The sequence below is a fragment of the Rattus norvegicus genome, chromosome 10, assembly GCF_036323735.1.
Source record: "Rattus norvegicus strain BN/NHsdMcwi chromosome 10, GRCr8, whole genome shotgun sequence".
Lineage (NCBI taxonomy): Eukaryota > Metazoa > Chordata > Mammalia > Rodentia > Muridae > Rattus > Rattus norvegicus.
The window spans coordinates 67,287,757-67,303,994 of record NC_086028.1 but is presented as its reverse complement, the minus strand read 5'-3'; the positions used below and the strand labels follow the sequence as shown (position 1 = coordinate 67,303,994).

Genomic DNA, 16,238 nt, shown 5'->3' with positions numbered 1-16,238 from the left:
TCAAGGAGATGAAAGAGCTCTTCATTGAAGACTCCGAAATGTTGCTGAAAGAAGTTGGGCAAGATACAAGCAAACGATAACAGACATTTTGTTTCTGGGTTGGAAGAATTCATTTGTTAAAATGTGCATGTCTCACAGAATAACCTGTAGATTGCACACAATCTATATTTCTCTTAAAAAATATCCAGCTGCAGGGTTCCCAGTGTCCACTTCTGGCCTCTGCAAGCACATGCATGCATGTACACTCTCTCTCTCTCTCTCTCTCTCTCTCTCTCTCTCTCTCTCTCTCTCTCTCTAAAGGGATCATCACCTCAGAGTGCTGTTTCCACTACTCCATGCCTCAGTGCAACAACAGGCATGATGAAGATTCAAACTAAATGCCCATCATTTTTTTTCTATCAATGGCCAGAAAAAACTGTGAATCCCTCTTCCATATAGGATTAATATTCAGCCTTAAAATGAATATTTGTGGCAATGTGTGTGATATTGGAGACCATTACACTAAGTAAAGTAAGCCAGCCACAGAAAGATAAATAGTGCATGATCTCATTTATATGTGGATTGGAGGGGGAAGATAAGTGACCTTGTAGAAACAGAGTAGAGTGATTGTTGCCTGGGGCTACAAAGGAGAAACAGGCACATAACTGTCAAGGGGACCAAGTGTCCTGTGTAGGATGGATAAATGCTTGTGACCTAAGGTATAGTAATGTGACTATCATGGACAAAGCTTTGCTGTACGCTTGGAGTCTGGATCTTAAAAGCGTTCTGCCCTGAAAATACACTTTGTAAGGTGGTGAGAGATGATGGGTATTGGTAGCTTGGTTGTGGTAGTTATTCACAGTGGGCATTTATATGGAACACGAAACTGGGTACTATAAACTTAGATCGTTCTTCTCATTCATTATTTCCCATTAAACATGGAAAATAATTAAAATGATGAGAGAGAGAGAGAGAGAGAGAGAGAGAGAGAGAGAGGGAGGGAGGGAGAGAGATAGAGATAGAGAGAGAGAGAGAGAGAGAGAGAGAGAGAGAGAGAGAGAGAGAGAGATTGTTTGCTACAACCTGAGCCAAGCATAGAGGAGACGGGGAGGAAATGAGGTGGGAGAGCCAGGCAGGGGCAGATGGTGAGAATGTTGGAAGTGGACTGTGTGGTGAGGATTGAAAAGGGCTCAGTTCATTTATTTTTCCCAATTGTATCCTCTTTCCTGTCAGTGGATAGAACATTATTACCTTCATTTTATAAACAAAGAGATTAATCTCAGGGAGATGAGAACAGTTACCCTGTTACAGAGCCCCAGTAGGGGCCATCAGCACTGGCATGCGAGTGATCAGTGTGGGGTTTGGCTGTGCGAGGGTAGGTCCTGAGGACACAGGTCTAGTATACAGGGTAGTTATCAAGGGTGTGGGATGCTCTCATGTATCTTTTTTTTGTGGGTGCAGCGAACTTTATTGATGGTATTCAAGAAAGTAGGGAGGGCTCCCTAGGCCCCTCCTGTTATTATGGGGGTCTGGGATGGAATTGTGAGGGAGGTGCTCAGTGTTGGGGGCTGGGTTGGGATGGGACTCCTCAGCACCTGAGGGCCTCTCTCTTGCTCTCAGATCCTTCCTGGGCTAGGGTGGGTGATCCAGGGTTTCTTACTCCTTGGAGGCCATGTAGGCCATGAGGTCCACCACCCTGTTGTTGTAGCTGTATTCATTGTCATACCAGGAAATGAGCTTTACAAAGTTGTCATTGAGAGCAATGCCAGCCCCAGCATCAAAGGTGGAAGAGTGGGAGTTGCTGTTGAAGTCTCAGGAGACAACCTGGTCCTCAGTGTAGCCCAGGATGCCCTTTAGTGGGCCCTCAGACGCCTGTTTCACCACCTTCTTGATGTCATCATACTTGGCAGGTTTCTCCAGGCGGCATGTCAGATCCACAATGGATACATTGGGGGTAGGAACACGGAAGGCCATGCCAGTGAGCTTCCCATTCAGTTCTGGAATGACCTTACCCACAGCCTTGGCAGCACCAGTGGATTCAGGGATGATGTTCTGGGCTGCCCCACGGCCATCACGCCACAGCTTTCCAGAGGGGCTATCCACAGTCTTCTGAGTGGCAGTGATGGCATGGACTGTGGTCATGAGCCCTTCCACGATGCCAAAGTTGTCATGGATGACCTTGGTCAGGGGGGCTGTTGATGGTGCAGGATGCATTGCTGACAATCTTGAGGGAGTTGTCATATTTCTCGTGGTTCACACCTATCACAAACATGGGGAAATCAGTGGAAGGGGCGGAGATGATGACCCTTTTGGCCCCACCCTACAGGTGAGCCCCAGCCTTCTCCATGGTGGTGAAGACACCAGTAGACTCCATGACATACTCAGCACCAGCGTCACCCCATTTGATGTTAGTGGGATCTTGCTCCTGGAAGATGGTGATGGGCTTTCTGTTGGTGACAAGCTTCCCATTCTCAGCCTTGACTGTGCCATTGAACTTGCCATCGGTAAAGTCATACTGGAACATGTAGACCATGTAGTTGAGGTCAGTGAAGGAGTTGTTGATGGTAACAATGTCCACTTTGCCAGATGCAGAGCAGAAGGCAGCCCTGGTAACCAGGCGCCCAATACGGCCAAATCCGTTCACACCCACCTTCACCATCTTATCTATGAGTCGAGGCTGGCACTGCACGAGAAGATGCGGCTGTCTCTGGAGCAGGGAGGAGCAGAGAGCTGCTCTCGTGTATCTCAGAAGAACCTTTATCAGTCCAGCACTATAGAGATTCTCTATTGAAAGGCTGAATGAATCACACATATAGATCAGATCCTCAAGGGTGCAATGCTTGAAATTCTATCCAGAGAAACCCATTTCTCCTGTGTTGTCCCAATCCTTTGGGACTCTTGGATCAAATGAGCTGATGTTAGCAGCAATATAACTTTGCAAGCTGAGGAACAATACATTTCCCAACCCCCAAATTTGAGAGTGTGTAGACCAGGCATTGGCTTGACCCCAGATCACAACCCCTCAGCTGCTACTTCATCTAGAGGGGCAGAGACTGACTTCTCACCTTGTGAGGGAGTTGGCAAAATCCAGTCTAGCCTCAACCCTGTGCTTGTTATAGCTAATTTTACATTTTGCTGTCACTTGTTATTAGGCGAGAAAAACACACAGACTTGCTAGCAAACCCTCATTTAAGGGGAAGTAAAATACACATTGGCTCTGGCATGCTCAGGGAAAGAAGCAATTACCGAGTAGATATTGCTGAGTGCTCCTTGCAACTTCACAGCCTAGGAAGGGATGCAGCTGAGTAGTCAGAAAACTCCTCTGGTCTCACAGCATGGTGTGACTTCTGATGCTCTTCTCTGGCCACATCCAAGTGACGCCATGCTGCGTTCTTCAGGGTGACAAATGAAAGGACATTTGCCAACTCCCCTGGTGAATCCCTGGGTGATTCACTGTTACTCAGATCATCTTATAATTTGGTCAACTTACCCACAGGTCCTAGCTGGCTGCTGACACATATCGAGCAATTTACGAGTAACAGGAGCAGCACTGAGTCCCTGGGACAGTGTCCTGATGTGGGAACATTGGCTGACTCTGTAATAGACTGGAGCTGCCCTACACTTGATGAACCATTTGCTGAGAAGAAGAGAGCTGACTTGATAGCAGCTTAATGTGATAGATGTCGTAAGTAGAAGGCACTGCGTTGGGCTCTGGAGATAAACGGGAATAAGGCAGACAAATGCAAAGGGAACGGGGGTAGAGTGGGAGAGCACAAGCTCCTTTCCCACTGAAAAGGCCCATCCTCAGCACCTTATTAGACTCCGTTACTTTCAGAAGAGGAAACTAAAATAAGCATAGGCAACAAGGGCATAACAGGAACTAGCCCACAGTACCATTGCCTAGCTCCCTTCTGCTTCCAGTCTATGATACCAGCTCATCCAAGTGTTACTCCTCTCAAATGATACAGGCAGGGCTGTTGGTGCAGAGAAGCTAAATGACTCACCAAAGAGCCACATCTCTTAAACAGCTGAAGTTCGAACTTAGAGCCTGCTTGACTCTATCTTAGTGATGGTAAAGAGATCTCAAATACTTAGAAGAAGAAAAGGGTAGCTTCTTTCTAGAGAAATAGTAAAAAGAAACGTGACTGGAGAGAAAGGCCTATTCCCTACTACAGGGATGACCCCTAGGCTTCAGTGAGTTACCATCCTTTGCCTGATTCTCTATCTTCCTGTATTGTCATCATGAGTTGTTGGAAGCTCAGAGAATCTGAGGCTGGAAAGTTCCACAATGGCTATCATGAGGCTGAAGAATCAAGGAAACAGTAGTTTCTAAGTCCAAGAAACCAAAGGAGAGAATCGGTGATACAGTCAGAAAGGACTTTACTAGAGAGTTGATGGGGCAAGTCCATCTTCAAAAGCTAGAATTATGTGAATTCTGACATCCACAGGCAACCACACCTTCAAGAAGACTGGGAGTAGAGTCAAATACTCCCCTCCCATGCCTTGTTTCCCCTGTCTTGTCTGGATTCCAGACTATTAGGTGATACTATTCTTGGCATTTATGGGAAATCTTCCCCATCTGTTCCTGGGTGGTGGGTTAGTTGTTTCTAGACATACCTTCATAGACACACCCAGAAAAATATCTCTGCCTTCTTCTAGCCATTTCTCAACCAATTGAGTTGCTCCTCTAGATTCACCACAGCCAAGAACCTGGAAGAAGAGTCAAGATGGATATGATCTCAGAACAGCTGTTCTCAAACTGGACTACTTTAAGAAACCACATAAGAATGTTTAGGAGCCCCCTCAACCCTTTCCACTGAAGACAGTGGGAGAGGTGTGTGGTGTGCTGTCTCTGCCCTTTACCAGACATAGTACTCAGACTAGCAGGCCCTGTAAAACCGGCACTGGTGGAAGTGATCAGGTGAGCCCATCCAGAGGGCAAGAGTGGAGGAGAGTTGCCCCTGACACTCATTTGCTATGAGACAGTGTGAGTGCAGGATGATGCCCTCTCTCCTCACCACTGGAGGCAGTTAAAAGAGTTGGCCCTTGGAGCACAAAAGGGGAGAGCTAGACCTGCCCCCTCGCTGGGTATAGCACTCAGGAGAGATGGCTCTGTACCCAGTTGAGCAACACAGTGAAGCTGGCACTGTGAAGAAGGCACAGGTGAGTCAGCCCCAAGGGTGTAGGAGTGGGAGAGCTGGCCCTGCCTCTTACAGATTGCAGCACCTGGGAGAGTGGGCCTCTTCCTTGACTGGGCAACATAGTGGAGCTGGGTGCATGGGTGTGGGTGAGGTGGCCCCAAGGACATGAGCGTAGGAGAACTGACTCTGCCTCCTGTCTATGGCAGTATTGGGTGGTCTAGCTAGAGCAATGCTAGAAAGCTCACCCTGGTGGGGATGCAGATAAGGAGGAGCTGGCATACTGACCAACTCAGCTAATGCTCAGGCCCAGATCCAGGGTTCTCGTTTGTCCTACCCCAAACCTATATCATCTGTGAATGATTAGGATTCGTGAAACTCCCTGAGGCTATACTCTGAGTTGACATCCATTCTGGCCAAAATAGAGCATGGAAAATCTTCTTGCCTGTGCACCACTATGTAAAGAACACACATGTTTCCTTAATTAATTGGAAGAGCTGTGGGTAACTCTGGACTCTTCTTCAGATCCTTGATGATGCAGGCTGTTTGCCTGCTACTCTGCCTCCGTGTAAAGTGCTTTTATGACTCCATCCCTGAGTCAATCCTATAGACCTACCTCCTGCACAACTTGTATTAAATGCCAAATAGGAACACAAGTTCATTTGCTTTGAACAAAAAGTTCTGTGCAGTAAAAGAAATCCAATCTCATGTCCAAATTGCTCCTAATAAGCCCACAATTGGCAGTCCTGGTGATGACCCTCTCAGGCTTCTGTAATTGTGTGAAAAATGGATGCCTTCCCACAAGTAAGATGAAAGACCAAATCTTCTCCCACTAGGTAGTGGCTAATAATCTCATTAAGTTATTAATGAAGTTAGCAGAGCTCTCTGCCTTGGTTGGCAGGGAACAGCAGATAAGGCTGTTTTGTGGAACTCTTTTGGAAGCCAAGAATTCATTACATTTGGATTATTCTTCCTTGCCAGATTATACTCCCTCCCCCCAGAGGCTGTACTCTTTAAGACATAGATGAAGTGGTGGATCACATGGAGGTCAATTAAGTTGGACTGAGAGAGTTGGAGCAAATGGTTCATTGAAAGGTAAATGGTAGGAATCTCCTATGGGAATTTGGAGCCCTAGGAGTCTGTCCTAGCCGTTTCCAGCTGGGTGACTTGGCCAGGTTCACTGCCTTCTCTGGTATATTTTCCTTATCATCAGATCCAGAGAGGGGTTTGAACCAACTGACCCTAAGAGCTCTTTCCTAGCTTTACTGTTCCAACCTTCATAGTGGCTAGTCAGTTCAGAGGGACTACAATGTCTTTTCCCACACAGGTCAGCTTCAAGCTTCATACCAGCCCACTCATAAAAGCATAATCTGATGTTTTTATCATACTGGTGAACACTCTCAGATGACATCACCGATCACTCCTGTGGCTTAGAAGCTGTTTGACTTGGATTCTAGAATATCCTGTGTTCCCAAGTCTGCTATTCTTCATCTTCTTATTCTTTTTAACATCATGACCTAGAAATTTGGGGTTAAGATAGGGGGGCAGTACTTCCTTTTGTCTTTGAATTAATGTCTTTGAACTAATAAGTATATGCCATCATTCATGGTTAATTCATTTGGAAAATTACTATGTGTGTTTAATGCTTTGGGAAAGATGTAGAGTTCTAGGTGCTTCCCCTCAAAGTGCTCTAGGCAAAATCAATTACTCCCTCCTTGGCATCCCCTTCACACTTCTCATCCAGATCTTCCCAGACTGTATTCTGGTTAGGTTTTCTAAGCGTCTGTCCCCTCCCAAAAACCCCAAGCCTTCCAAGGCAGGAGCTGAATCCTACTTCCCACAGCCTTCTCTTTTCTGCTGTGCCTCACCCATGAATGTTTGTAAACTTAATCACTGAATTGTGTTCCTTATGGGAAATGGAAGAAGGGGGTAGGCTCAAAATTTATTTGTAGAGCCTGCGAGTCTTTCAGAGGACTTTTCCTCGCTGAAGGTAATTGAACTGATGCTTTATTTGTTTCCTCTCCTCTGTTGTTTTCCAAGTCTACAGGATGAGGTCAAATGTCTACCCTGTAGGCAGTCTCAATTGCCCGATATACATTAAAAAAAAAAAAAAAAAAGCTAGTGTTTGCTGAGTAAGCATTCAAATACATGAGCCTGTGGGGGCCATTATCATTCAAACCACCACAGCCCACTGTGCATAGGACATTAGAGTCACTTCCCTCTCCATTCCTTAACCTTTTGTTGCTTTGATGAAACCTAAGAGAAGGAACGATTTATTTTGCTTCATGGTTTCAGAGACTTCATCCCGAAGACAACCCTATATGTTGCTTTGAGTTTGAGGTGAGACAGAACATTATGTTGAAAAGAAGAGCCTGTTTACCTCATGGTGAACTGAAAATACAAAGGGACACAGAAGAATGGGACCATGGAAGACACACACTCCAACCTGCCTCCCACCTCCTAATAGCTTATTCAAGATGAATTCATGATTTAGACATCTACTAATAAATCACTATCCAGAGACTTTTAACACATGAAACTTTTGGGGAAAATGCATCCACATGGTAACATGCCTCTTCTCACTATTCTTCTTCCTCCTTCACATTTTACCCTCAACAAAATATTTGTTGTCAATGTCTTTGCAATATGTTCTTAAACAGAATCAAACCCATACTTTAGGAACAAGAAAGGGAAGTTCATAGCTGACAAGTGAAAGTGTTCAACTGGATATGAGATGTGTCTACCCATTGTATTACTTCTCCTGGGGAAACATAAATATTTATTTACCCTACAAGGGGCATAGATGATAGACCCAAGAAAAGATTCCATCCAAGTCTAACTTAGTGAACAAGTCAGCTTACTGGGATTATTTATAGGTACATAGGTAAGGGGTTCCAGGACCATGGATGAGTCAAGCATAGAAGTATCACCAAAAGTTCACTCTAGTGAGTGATAACTCATAAAAGCTCCATTCTTTGAGCTCCCTGCATGGTCTTTAGGAAGTTCAACTGGTCAGCAAGTGTCTTCTACCAGCAACTATTTGCTGATTTGGGGAAGCAGCCTTGTGAAGTTCCTGGGTTTGGGGGAACTTTCTGAGCCTTGTGAGTTGTATTTATTCCCTGAGTCTTAAAGAGACTCTCTCCTTCATTTTTGCATTTAAAGAAAAATCTTTGTATAACATAGTGTTAACAGGGTTTGGACCAAGCATCCTGGCTTTATTGCTGGAGAAGCCACTCTGTTCTTGTGAGCTGTGATCTTATTTTTTGCACTGTTTTCCATAGATACACCAAAGCAGGGCAGATCCTTCAGTTCAGCATCTGTGTGGCACTCCTACCCAATGTACTGTTCTCTCCATTGAGCTTACAGATCAAACACATTTGTGTGTCTAGCTTTTGTTTCACATCCCTTCAGGCAGCCTATTCTTTCCTGAACTCTCAGGGGTCTCCCTACTCTTGAACATTCCTGCTGCTGATGTCATCATGGCTCTCCTAGCAAGGGAAAACTTCTAGATCACTCAGGCATGGGTTCTCTTTCATATTGGGTTTCCCATAAGCAGTGCACAAGGTATATTCCTTGGATTTATCAAGAAGCCATGTTAGGAAAAAATTCAAAAAAAACAATAAGGAAGTGGAAGTGGCCAGGACAGATAATCGAGGTAAGGGAGCAATTCAGGACAAAGGTCTGGCTCAACTTCAGGAGAGTTGGGAAGTATATGTCACAGTTCAGAAAGTGGCTGAGCTTCCCCTGCTGGAAGACAGAGATGGACTTGGCTCCCAGATCCCAGGACCTCTCTCGGGAGAATGGCAGAGTAGTTTTCATTGCCTAGAGAGCCATTGGAAGACATAGAACACAATCCATAAGAGCTGGAAAGGGGACAAAGAGAAATGACAGAAGCAAGCTGAGGTGGAAGATTAAGAGTGCCAGCTAAGGCCGACCTGTGTGCTCCACAAGTCTGCTCATTCCTTTGCTTCAGTTCCTCCATCTGAAGAATGAGATTGTTCCTACATTGTGAAGAAATGTAGAACTGATAGACAGTAAGCACCCATTAAGAGTTAGGTGCTTGCTTTGGAAGCGGCTTGCCTTCTAGGTATGTATGCATATACCACAGACACATTCCACACCAGGTCCACCACATTATCTTGTCTGATATGATACTGTAGCAGTTTGTAAACCTGTTCTGTTCCCTCTGCCTCCTGCTGGCTTTGCACATGTTCCTTCTCTCCCCATTTCCTTCTTACCTAAATCATGCTTACCATCCTCAAATCTTCGTTCAGATGTCACTTCCTCAAAGGTACTTCCTTTGAAGACCAGGCTTGCCTGTCTCAATATCATGGTGGCAAGTTCCTTGTAAATAATGTACTGCCATAGGATTTGAATGTCTCTTTGTCTTTTTGAGTACTTAATTATTTACTTTCAAAAACTGTGTTGAAACTGTGTTGAAATTCTCCTCTGCATTAGAGCAGATTGGTATTTCAATTTTTAGACCTCTGGAGTTTATGGACATGGTCAGTGAAGACCTGATGGAGGCTGGCATCAGTGAACAACAGTGCTAAGCTGACCAGTGGTCAAACAGAATTGGTTGACTCTGGTATGTCCATTCAGTAAGTGCTCAGACACCATCCAAATGGCTAGTCAATGGGCTAGGTTAAAGAGTGATAGAGGGAGTGGAAAGATGGCTCAGCAGTTCAGAACACTTGCTGCTCTTCTAGAGGACCTGGGTTGGTTTCCAACATCTATGTCATGTGGCTTACAATTTTCTGTATCTTCACATTCAGGGCACCCGACACTTCTAGCCTGTGGGGGCATCTGAATTCATGAGCTCATCCCCATATGCAGGCACACATACACCTACACATAAAATAGATAATATAAATAAAAATGTTTAAAGGGTAATAGGAGGAGATTCTCAGGCCACTGATGGATCTGTCAGGTAGGTTGGAATTTCTTCTGGGTCACAGATTCATTAAACATCAAGTAGAAAAAGGTTGGACATGGTGGTCTGCCATGCCTTCTTAGTATCTGGTCATCCAGATTGGATCCTCTGAGGAAGCAGATGGGAGGAGGCTATCCAGGAATACAGAGGATGCAGGCAGCACCTGCCATCAGTAGTATACCATAAGAAACGAGATGCATCAAAACCCTAGGAAGCTGAAGCAAAGCGTGTGGTGATGTGCCGAAGGTCTTGGCTTGACCTCAGGAACAAAAGCAGAGCAAACTGGAGTCAGTGCTCAGCAGCAGAGCATGGAAGCCTGCCTGACTCTTCTTTGTTCCTAATACTGGTATAATTGTCTTTGCTGCTCCGTGGGTATTTGACCTGCAGCCAGCTAGCATGCTATACCACTGAGTTGCCTGCAGTAAACTACTTAATCCATGTAAGGTTCTCAGAATGATGACCAACAAAGTAACAACCGGGGCAGCACTGTGACAGTGAGTGTTCTGTCATTGATGTGGGTACACATGAGAATGGGGAAGACATTCAGGATAGACACATGGACATGTCTTCTGGGTCTCTGGTCCTGTACTCCAGTGGTTAGCATGCTACTCCACAAATTCTCTATGCTGGCATAGCTATAGAGCATGGCCTGCCTCTCTCAGAATCCCAGGTCTCTAAGATACTTAATCTGCAAAGCTCACAGCATTCTCATTTGTGTAAAAGAGGATTAAGACTCACCTGGGGAGATTGCTCGGGGTGGGTGAGTAACTCCAGTTTGTAGAATGTTGGTTGTAGATAGGGCTGGTGTGAAACCCGGTGCCCTACTCCCCTTTAAGGAACAGCAGACATTCAGAGTCCTTCCCAGAGTAGTGTTGCAGATATCAAGAAGACTTGACAGTGTGGACAACAAATCTGTGAAACTCATAAGCCTGAAATCTGGCAGGGATGAATCTAAATAGACCTGGAAGGACTGAGGGAAATGTACAGAGGCCAGATTCTTGGTGCATTACAGTCAACTTTCCACAAAAATGTGCATCAAAGAAGCAGTCCTGCTGAGGGGCTCTATGGGGAAAGAAATCAGAAAGTCATCATTTCTGTGGCTAGATGTCTTCAGGGAGTCACGCTTACTCTGTTCCTCCTGCACTGAGATCTTCTTGTTGGAGATTTGTTGGGATGCTTGGTGAGCCAATGTTCTGAGCCTCCACTCACATGCCAGGTGTTGTCCCAGGCAATTACAATACTGTAATTGAAGACAAAAGTTAGCTGTCCTCCTGGGGCTCACAATCCTTAGGGGAAGCCATGAGAAGCCATGAACAATAAATTAGAAAGCAGCATTGTGCGTGTTAGGGTGAACATGTACTAGAAAAGAAAAAAAAAGATCACATCAATTTAGGGTCTTTGCAAATTTGTAAATGGTGGGAACAAGGGGATCGGGTCATGAAATTCTACAGGATGGTCAGAGCACTCACATTGGGAAGTTGGGTAGAGGAGAGAGATGTGAGACACAAGGATCAAATGCAGGCACACATATACATGCATGTATATGTATGTTCAGTTCTTACTCATCTTTCAAATCTTAGCACAGGAATCATCTCAGTGTTTTCTTTTCTATGGTGTTCTTGTTTGTGTCCTCACAATCCTGTTGCTTATCTCATGGTAAGAGGGTAATGCTCTCACCATTTGATATCAGGTTTCATTGTTCCATGTCATTTATACCTAATAAAGATCTTTATATAGAATGCATACACATAGTTAATCATGGGAAGAATCCTCAGAAGAGCCCCCTTTTGCTTTGTCTGTGCCCTGGACTCTAATAATAGAAACCAGTAGGCTAAACTTTTCTGAGCATCTGTAGCAGTCCCTGAGATGTTACAGTGATTCTCAGCTCATCTTGCAAATGAGAACACACTGGTCTCCTTCCTGCTTTGGTAGGCCAGTTTGATGAAGCATCCTTGAGCTGCATGGCTTGGCTGCCTCTGATGGACCTTTGGGGCAATTGAGAGAAGCACAGTTCTTTCCTTATAATCTTTCTTAGATTCCTGAGAAGCTGAGGTATAAGGTCCACAAGTTCAAGGTTAGCCTGAGCAAGTTAGTAAGCTGCTCTCTCAAAACAAAGATAAAAGAGGGCTAAGGATGCAGCTCAGGCAGAGTTCCTGCCAAACACATGTGAGGCCCTGGACTTGATTCCTAGTGTTGTCAATGGGGGCAAAGGGGGTGGGGGAGAGGAAGCAGAAAGAAGGGAACAGGAGCAGAGGAGTTAGAAGAGGAGTTGAGAAAGCAGGAAAGGGGAGGAGAGAAAGGACGATAGCTGCAGGTGCCTGTGGTCTGGCAAGTCCAGGGTCCATCCACTTCACTGTGCAAGGACTACACATTTTCAGTGTTTCTGATCTCAACCAGAAAGGAGTGAGGTTTTGTGAAAGGAAGCCAGAGGTGCATGTGTTCTCTCTCTCTCTCTCTCTCTCTCTCTCTCTCTCTCTCTCTCTCTCTCTCTCTCTCTCTCTCTGTGTGTGTGTATGTATGTATGTGTCTGTCTGTCTGTCTGTCTGTCTGTCTGTCTGTCTGTCTGTGTGCCCTTATTATCAGCAACCAGAATCAGGAAGAAAAGAATGAGAATGCCTGAATAAAACTGAAGTCCCAGGGACCCTGGTTATTTGACAATAAGGACAAGGCTCAGATCTGGCCCCCCAGTTAGTCATTTCCACTTAGGGCTACCCATGGTGGAAGGAGTCCTTTATACATTATAGGCTGTTTATTTAGTATGCTTCCTGGCCTCTACTTCACCAGATGCCAATTGCACCCAGATATAACCATTTAAAATACCTCAAGGGGCAAAACCATTCCAAGCTGAGGGCTATGGAGTCCTGTCCTGCCTCCTCAGTCCAGAAACAGAAGCCAAGGAACACATACCCAGCTTCCTCTTCCCAATGTCTCATGAGAAGCTGGCAGCCTGGGTGGACACAGGGATCCTGGATGCCTCTCCACAGACAGTAATTCCACTTCAATGGTGTGGCCTAGCTCTGTCCGTGAACTTCTGCTGTGGATCCAAGGTCTTGTCCAAAGCCCAAAGAAATGGGGAATGGAGCCATGTGGCTGGTTGTGGTGCCACCTAACTGAACCCTTCTCTGGGCGGTTTTGGCAGTTGGGATTCATGTTGATTTATTATTCCATTTCTAAAGACAGTGAAATTTAAAACTCATCCAGAGACTCTGCTCGCCAAGATGTAATTAGGAGAAAATGACAGAGGTAGTAAATAGGTAATAATTCTTTTCTTAATGCCTTCTGCTGGCATTCTCCACCCATTTGCACGACTGGGGCAACTTATTCTCTGAACTCACTGGTCACAGGCGACCAATTCCCATTGCATACTTACATGGTGTGTGTGAACAGACTGTCACATGCATGCTCCTGTTCTGGAAGTTTACTGAACTGGGAACACAAGCATATCTGTGTCCACACACTCACAGCTCTGAAGTAGCTCCTTCTGGGGGACAAGAGGATTCATTGATTGGCCAATGGTTTGTGTACATACTGTTTAGTCAAGTGCCATGCCTATTTCCTACCAAAATCTGTCCCAAATGAGGTTTTACTTTCATATATCCAAATATCTACATACCTATATATTATCTATATCATCTATATATCTATATCATCTATATTATCTAGTATCTAGATATCATCTATCTCTATCTTTATCTCTATTTCTCTATCTATATCATCTATATCTATGTCATCTTTATCTATATCTAATCTACATTATCTATCTCTATATCATTTATATCGTCTATATCTGTGTCTGTATCTATATCTATATGCACATATATGCAAATAAACATATGTTCATGTGATTTAGGAAGTTATAACCATGTACACACACACACACACACAAAGTTCAAAGAGATTGGGTGACTTACCTGAAGTCCTAGAGCTATTAAAGTAATAAAACCCACATTCAACTCAGACTTGACTGCTTTTTACTTCTGTAAACCGTCTCCCCTGAAAGCAAACTTCCCAAAAGATGCCATCCTGAGCTGGAGCTAGGAAGGTAAGTAGGAATTCACCAGTTACCACCAGTTATAAGAACTGGATCATGCACAGGTAAATGGGATCCAGGACCCTGAAAAGGGAAGTACAGTTTTCTGGCTGCTCCCAAGGAAGAAAAAGAGGCAGAGCCCATCTCACACACAGTCTCAGTCAAGAGCCCCCAGGATACAGTTGGGGCTGACTTGACTCAATTTCTCTCCTCCAGCAGCTGAGCAAGCTGTCGTTTGTTGAGCTATCTCCTTCAGTCAGAACCAGCAGCATAAGTCACAAGGTGACCCTCAGGTCCATTAAGAAACCAGGCAACACTGATGTCCCCCAGTAGCTGTCTCCAGCCTACTTGCCCAGGAAACAGGCCCAGTTAATTGCAGGGTGATCGCCATGTTCTTGCAGAGCATTTAACGTAGCGTGTAATTGCAGGGTAAACACATACAGGGCTATTTCCAGCTCCCAGCCCAAGGCTGGGCTGGGCTGGTAATGACAGCAGAGGAGGGGCCTGCAGTGTTTCAGAAGTGATGGGTCCAGTTTCAAACTGGGTCAGCCTCAAGCACCCCTCTTCTAGATTCTGACTGACCAGATACTTAGGCTCTTAACAGGCTACCTTATGCTCCCCAATGTTCTAATCCACCATGTTTTCTTTTGGGGTATGACAGACCCTGACAAAGGAATTGTTAAGACGTCCATACTTGGAATCAGATAGGCCTGTTTTGTTGTTTATTTTTTTTAATCAAGATTCTGTTACTTTGTGGCTATGAGATCTTGGCTAATTTGCTGCACCTCAATGAGCCTCAGGTTTCTCATCCACACAATGAGGGCAAAATCATGTCATAAAGTCTGAGAGTAAATGAGATAATGAATGGAAACGCTGGGCAAGGCGCTTAATGTACAGATATACAGTGGGTGCTCAATATCAGCAAACCCTTCTTGCTGTCCTTTCTCTAATCTTCCAGTCTGTTCTTGCTCTTGCTCAAAACCTCACAGCTATTAAGTAATAAATCCAGTATTTGATTCTAGGTCTGTGTGATGATGACTATCACATACACTTGACTTGAAGGAACTTGTATCCATCCCTGTGAGATTGTGCAGGTTGAAACTAAGTAGATCAAGTCATGGGTGTATTGAAGCACAGTAGACCTGTATCAAGTCACAGGTGCATCAGTTTACTTCCCCATTAAAAGTATGGGATTCAGTTTTCTCAATTGCTGGGTAAGTCCATCTGCTCCTCTACCAGGTTATCTCAAAGATCTAGTGGGATGCTCATCCTGAAGAGTCTTGGTATGTTGGGGCCAGATAAGGATTTTTTTCTTGCTCAGGCTTAACTATGACACATGTTGCCTTCCCAGGAATGACCCTTGCAATGGGACATTGCTGGGAATAGGTTGGCCAGAATGACTTAAGGTCACATATGCACTGGGAAAAGAGAGAAGTGTGGTTGGCCAGAGGGAGGAACTGAGCGAGATGCCATTTCAGTAGATACTCAGCTGGTTGTATGGGGAAGGTTGGGTAACAAATGAGTCTTTATGGCTTCCCAAGAGGGGTCCATACCCCTATAGTCATATTGCTCAGTCACCCCAGGGACTCTCCTCAGGAAGAGACACTGTGGCATCATTCTATAGCTGAGAGTGAGCACTATTATTTATGGGCTAAATAAATGAGGCTTTCCTTCACCCCCATATTGGATTAATCTTGGAGGCACCCCAGCATCTCCATGACCTTCTGCACAGTTTACCCATTCTCCAAAGATCCTCATGCTCTCTCAGGGCCAGGGCTGTGTTTTTCTGGGTCCAGACTCCTGCTCCTTCCTAGTCTGGTTCTTCCTTCTAACTCCCTATTTAGTTTCATCTTGCTCTCGTCTCTCCCAGACACAAGAGTATTTACAGACCTGGATCCCAGCCAAGTGGCAGCGGTGGAGACCCACTGGCCAGCTCTGTTTCCTGTTCTTGGCACAGGTGAATCTCCATGGATCTTCATGGGTCCTCGAGCTCTTGTGTTCTGAAACATGAAGCTGTCCCTGTGGCATACCTTGCACCTATGTGTCTGTGGACCCGACTTCTGATGCTTTCTCCAGTGTCCTTGTGTTCCCCAGCTCATTTGGTTTCATTATCTTGATTTTCACATTCTCAGACTTGGCTGGAAGCCCACACTCCTTG

General features: G+C 45.0%; 1 protein-coding gene and 1 pseudogene across 1 annotated transcript in view; one reads left to right on the top strand and one right to left on the bottom strand.

Annotated features, from left to right (window-relative positions):
- Positions 1–16,238, top strand: part of Asic2 (acid sensing ion channel subunit 2) — a 1,069,930-nt gene that overhangs the window by 134,243 nt on the left and 919,449 nt on the right.
- Positions 1,623–2,638, bottom strand: Gapdh-ps43 (Glyceraldehyde-3-phosphate dehydrogenase, pseudogene 43; annotated as a pseudogene).